The sequence below is a fragment of the Micropterus dolomieu genome, linkage group LG12 (genome assembly GCF_021292245.1).
Source record: "Micropterus dolomieu isolate WLL.071019.BEF.003 ecotype Adirondacks linkage group LG12, ASM2129224v1, whole genome shotgun sequence".
NCBI lineage: Eukaryota > Metazoa > Chordata > Actinopteri > Centrarchiformes > Centrarchidae > Micropterus > Micropterus dolomieu.
Window position 1 is genome coordinate 23,625,908 of NC_060161.1, and position 6,666 is coordinate 23,632,573.

Sequence of the window (6,666 nt, forward strand, 5' to 3'; positions counted from 1 at the left end):
AGATATCACCAAAAACTCTACAAATTAATAACTATAAATGTGTGTAAATTGTCCCGCCCTAACAAAAAAACAGCAGAGTGAGGAAGCTGACAGTCAGTCTGCACTTGCTCACACTGGACCATGTTTTGATTTGTGATCAAAAAAACTTTTAATTGAAATGTTTGCTGATTATTTTAATTGAGCAATGACTCATGAATATTTATCCCTGAGTCTTGTTTTTCTCACCATGTTTTTGAGCTTTGTGAAGGCTGCACTTGGCTTGCGATGCCAAATTCATCCATCTGAACAGGTCACCCAATCTAGCATTGGGTTTTGAAATCGAATTTTTTCTCATAATAAGCAGAGGGAAAACTTGCCAGAATAGCAATCTAGTTCCAGTCTTTCTATCCCGTGAAACGCTAATAGGCAACTTTTTCCAAGATGCTGTCACTTGTTACGGTAACTTCTCGAAATGCAAAACAACTAGAACAACATCGCCATGCCGTCAAAGTTTTCAGACTTGTTATGATAAAAACAAAGTTGGATCCTGAATACCAGCCTCAATTGCTTGGAAACACAAATTTTTATTGAACTAAGTGACACAAAAATGTAAAAACCTCGAGTTAAAGCTTATTAACAATATTTGTAAGGGAATGATGGGATTCATGCACTCAAAAAGGTTTTTGTTTACGTCACATGTCCTGCCTTTTCTGATCTGTTCTGACCTCTTAGATGACTGTGTGATTCACAGTGTGACTAATGACCGATCGGCATGAGGAGCACTTCATACAAAATGTTATTTTTGTAGAGGACTGTTAGGTAATGTCAGAAGTTTTTGATAAGAGACTGTGAATAATACCTCTTGGATAACGGAGTGCTTTTTAAAGTTTTGCTGGGGATGTTTCAAGTAGATATTTTACAAAATCAGGGGCAGGTGTCCAAGACTTTGTGTTAACTTCCAGTTTAACTGCCTTTTGAGACCTTGTTTAATATCTTAGGGGTCAAAGATTTATTTTCTGTAAATCAGATGCAAGTGCATCAGTTAAAAGCTAAAGCAAATATGATAACATATTACAAGACAGTGGGTTATCAGACAAAACATTTAGCATTTTGGGATGTAAAAACTCTTCTTTTGTGTATCTTTCTAAACGCCTAACATTCGGACATTATTTCATTTTCCAGGACTCTTAAGGCTTTCTACACCCTCATATGAATCTTCTGAGCGAAGTCTTGACAATGACAAAGAAGGATCACTTTCATCTTCCATTTTCAGATTGTGTTAGAGTGACCACAAGAGGACAAAAGGCTGCATGAATAATGGACTCCCTGAAGTGCTCTCCTCTTCATTTTTCAGGTTCTGCTCTGTAATCAACTCTTTTGAATGTTTAAACCTTCCTCAAGGCTTTTCAGAAAGGCACATCCGACTCCAAACACAATCACCTGACATATTTAAGGAGTTAAGGAGTTTTTATGTCGAGTAAGGAGCCCTTACTCTCTAATTCTTTGATGTTATACTGTATCGTTGACTTATTGTAGTTTATTGGTTAGTTATTGGAGCATTTATCCACCAGTTTTGCCTGAGAAAAATACAAAAATAAGCCCAGAGAAATAATGTTGCCCGCATAGAACAGAAGTGTGGTAATGGGTGATACAGCAAAATCAGGGATTGTATTTTTCCTCTAACCTATACTTAAGCATGTCTTAAGTGTATCTCAAATATGCTAGTCACTAGATGGTGTGATGCCTTATATCGATATGTTAACAATCTCTGGCTGGGATCAAGCCCTTGAAGCAGCATATTTTTGTACCTTAAGTAGTGATATCATGTTTCATCTATGTTATCTAAATTTTGTTGTTGATATGTTACATGTTCTCTCTATAGGATGGTGGGATTGTCAGATGGGTGGAGGTTTGTGCTAAAGGTGGCTTGCAATAGGAAGGAGGTCCAAAAATCTAAAGTTAGTAATATTTTAAGTTGCAGCTCCCTTAATTTCATACCAACTTTCTGAAACTATTCTTTTTTACTTTGCAACTCTTAATTATTAAGACATTTTTCATTCTACCTTTATTTTTACATTAACAAAAATCTGAACACAACAATGTGGGTTAAAAGACAACTTAAGGAGTGTTTTCGAATCATAAAGAAAATGCAAAAACCGTGTAGTTTGCACAGTTTGTAAGTGCCCACTCTTTATTTGGGTATGATAAGTGCCCTATAAATAAAGTTTTATCATTATAATATTAGAATAAACAGTCATTAAGATTCAGATTCATTAACTCATCAGACACAGAAGTTACTTAAATTTAGAAACACACTCAAAAAAGTGTTGAACTTAACATTAGCATAACAAGTTATTTCTTATAAACTACCAGTATCATCTGAGCGATTTCTCCATTTCCCATTTACTACCGAGTTACATAACCCTTTCCCAGCAAAGGTCCTAAGAGTTAACAGTTACATACTTTAGTCAGGAAATTATTGAGAAAATGTTGGAAATAGAAACTATGTCACTGGTCAGTATTTATATCGTTTACAGTGTTTTACTTTGTACGAAATTGCTTTTAATGGAAAAATAACACATTAGTGAGTTTTTTCTTGCGTGGCAGTCATCATTTTATATTAGTAGCTGCTGGATTTATCAAAATGGTGGACATTTGCTTCAGGAATGAAACAAATTTTCATTGTTTCAGTTTCTGTGTTGTGTTGCATGATGATGACACAATCCATGAGCAGTGATGGGGGAAGCCTGCCATATACATGAGTCAGGTTACTGTAACGTGTCTGTCTGCGCACCACTTCCATCACAGAGGACAGGCTGCTCAGCAATGGACTGAACTCTGTCCAACAAGCTCTGAGCGTCATGCTCGGGCACACTGCGATCACACTCCTACACAACACAGGGCAGAATGCAGCCCCCCACACATACACATATATATATATACACACACACATACACACACACACACACACACACACATTTGGTCATGCCACCTTCAAAATTAACATGTCATCCACACTTCAACAATCACAGACTTCATGTAGGTAGGCTACATAATCACAGCAAGGACTTGTAAAGCAATCAGCCCTGCTGGGGGCCTCAAATACATTTAAAAATAAAAGCCCAAAAATCAACAGTCATGTAAAGTCACAAAATGCCACTTACGGTAATGTGCCTCTCAGAATTAACGAGCAAAACAACAGCAAGGAAGTGGGAACATCACATCTACTCCCACGCAGGCAGGATGGCACTTCAGTTTTAAAGTTATGTAACAGTCCTATGGTGTGAGATTACATTCACTTTGCCCTCAGAGGGGAGACAAAAGATCAAGATACTTGAAAATAAAAGTCTGAGTGGCTAATTGAACATTGTTCTGGTTGGTAAAAGTGCATAAGTGGCGTTAGTTCACATCTAAAGCAGATTTTAGTTGTTTGGGTGCTGGATTTATCTTGAAACATCAGCTGCAGGAAAACCAAAAGTGAACTTCTGCTCCTGTATGCAAAGAATCAAACTTTAAAGCTTTTTTTTTTCTCTGGACAAAGGGGAACCTTCCTCACAGTGCTCAGATGTTTCCAAAAGTCTCAACTTAAAAAGAAAGCCAGCTGTCAGACCGCACAGAGAGAACAACAGCTCCTCTGACAACCAGAGCATAAACCTGTGGTGGGCAATAATTAGATTTTTGTTTTGAACACCTACACTTTGCGTCTTCACTCTGAAACAATTTGAAAAGCCTTTGTTTATTTCCTTTTTGAAGACTGAAAACGTCTCCTTTAATTAAATCAATTCATTATTTTGGCTTTGTGCAGACTACACTGTGGGACAGGCTGAGTGACATCAACACATACCTCAGTTATGCCCTGATCTCTAATTGATTAATTGGCAGAGCTTGAATGTCACATATGCATGAATCACCGAGCAGCATTGTTTACCGAGACGTCCCCTGCTGACCGGAAACTACGCTAAACAACAAACGCCAACGCGCTTTGAACTTGAGAATAGAAAGAAACCTTCAAAGGGAGGGGAAAATATTAATACAGATACTGTAGCCTGCAGCCAGCATGCATGTGCCAACTCTCCAGGAACTCCCGCTGCATTTTTACTTCATGGAGTCTATTTTTTAAGCATGAAACCCTTTCGCGCTTGTCGTTTTTAAAACGCAAATTCCGCTTAAAAATAACTTACCTTCTTCTCTGAAGGTGGGGACAGGTGCTGCGCGGCGCTGTGCGTGGTCTGCTGTCTAATTAGGCGTCCGAGAGAGTTTTAATGGTTATGTATGAAGGCAGTGCTGAGCCTCTGAGTCCGAGCACCATGCTGTGGGAACGCGGGCTTGTCAAGAAAATGCGCACAACACTGGTGACAAGGCGGAGGAGCGCATTTTTAATTCTGTCTGAGCATCTGAAGTGATACACAGTCACAGCAGAGACACTGTGTGTGTGCCCCCCCTCCCGCCTCCCTGACTCTGACACACACACACACACACACACACACACACACACACAATCACATTATGCTATTGAAATTTTTCATTTGAATTTTTTTATTTAGTGAATAAGACCATGTTTGTAAGTTAGAAAAATTTAAAAAATGATAGTTCCGGTATACTATAACATTTAAAATACAACAATGCAGGTGTCTTTAAGCTAAACTTCCTTTAAGGAATATTAGAGTGATACCATAATAAAAAAAAACTCCTAAAGGGACGAAATGACGATGATAAAGATTATTAACATAAAAACATAGACAACATTTAAAGCCACATTAAACTATATAATATTAACAGGTTGATATCACACACAATACTATATATATAAATATATATAATATAAACACCATAAAGCTAACATAGATAGATTTAAAAACAAAAAAGACCTCATCGTCCATTTTGTCCAAATATCCTCCATTAGATTAAATACTTAATGTATAGGCTATAGGCTACAAAACTCTGTTAAGGTGGGAGAAAACAGCTATGGGTCTTAAAATGCAAAGTGAATCATTTTGCATTCATCAAGTGAGACACATTAATTGGAAACATCCCAATCTTCTAACACTGTAACCATGGGAAAGCTGTTAGACGAGTCATAACCGGAACTGGACTTTGACGCACGGTGCACTTTGTGTGTGTGTGTGTGTGTGTGTGTGTGTGTGTGTGTGTGTGTGTGTGTGAGAGAGAGAGAGAGAGAGAGAGAGAGAGAGAGAGAGAGAGAGCTATTTCTGGACTGCTGCATCCAGGATTTTTTTCTTCTCCTTTTACAGATTGGAGGTGGGTGGTTCTGCTTCTGCTCACTGGAGGGCGCCACAGGCCGCGTTTGGCTTCCCCTGCAGGGCCAAAAGCACCAGGACAACCTCTGACTGAAACATCATGGCTCAGCATAAAGGACAAAAGGTCGAAAAGGGGAAGGTTCAGGAGTTACATGTCAATCAGTGATTTAGAACAAAGTTTATTTATAATGTCTGATTTCACTGTAAGAAATAACACAAAACTGAACTCTAGAAAAAGTGTGGTTTCGCCAAATTAAACTTTTTTCTGACCAATCACATCCTTTTTTGCACTGTGCCAAAAGGAAGTGGACACAACATACTTCATTATAACAAATAGGTTGAGCCTAAACAACAAAACAGACAAAGCACATACTTGGTCTGTTTTTATGCTTCACGCTCAACCTCTTTGTAAAAATGAATTCATGAAGTCATGAAGTCTTGAAATGCCTCCCAGGCTAACTTCAGCAGCATATTGGCCACAGTTTTGGAATGAAATGTTCAGCAATAACATATGGATGTATTGTTTAGGTGTCCAGATCCTTTTGGTCATGTAGTTATTATTATTCAGCGGGAGGTCAGATATAACGTAATTATTCCTTCCTTCTTGTTCTGAACTCTGGCCACATCATCTAATTTCTGATTGGATTAGGTTTGAAACATGATAGTATCCCTGCTTGAGCACTTTCCTCAAAGTTTGCTGGTGCTCAGCGAGCTCCAGATGTTGTTTGGTGTCTGGCAGTGGAGGATTATTCTCTGGGCGTCTGCCATGCATCTTATGACCACAATCATTCCTCTGCACACACTTTAATCAAATGAGGTTTGTTGTCTTGTTCCCAGTAAGACTTGTTTTCTTGTCATTTTCGTACCTCTCTGGATGAGTGTAACTGTGAAATCCTGCCATTTTGAAAATGATGATGATGACACTTACTGGTGGCTGGTGAGAGTGACTGAATGAGTTTACAGTTCTCATGTTCTCCTCCATAATTTTTATTATAGGTGGTGTTTGGAGAAAAAAAAAAGTTCTTAAACACATTTCTGCTTTTTATTCTTCCTTTTCTGCTCCAGAGAAAGTTGGATATTTCATATTTTAACTGTTTTCATTAACAAGTTTCATTTAAATGGAGCAGCTGTTTCAGGGAAATTCTTCTGGCAATAAGCAAATGTCTACAAAAGAAATACGAGTAAATAAACTTTAACGAAATAGAGCTTTGTCTCTCTTTCCGCTGTAAGTAGTGCCAAATTACATAATTCTTTCCAGAAACTTTCTTGGAAATTACAAGTGTGAAATGCTGATTAACGACAAAGGAGCGTATGAGATGCAGGTGAAAGTTCCACAAAGTATAACCTTTTTACTTTTAAAATAAAGGTGTAAATACTTTATCTGTTTATTCATTTGTTGTTTTTTGTCTCCCAAAATGTAGACAAATTC

At 37.9% G+C, this 6,666-nt stretch overlaps 1 protein-coding gene across 1 annotated transcript in view; it reads right to left on the reverse strand.

Moving 5' to 3' along the window:
* Positions 1 to 4,280, reverse strand: part of rin1b (Ras and Rab interactor 1b) — a 37,462-nt gene extending 33,182 nt beyond the window's left edge. Inside the window, exon 1 of the mRNA XM_046063848.1 lies at positions 4,161 to 4,280. The gene's annotated coding sequence lies outside the window, so the exon portion shown is untranslated. The remainder of the gene's footprint in view (positions 1 to 4,160) is intronic.
* Positions 4,281 to 6,666: the final 2,386 nt, after the last annotated feature.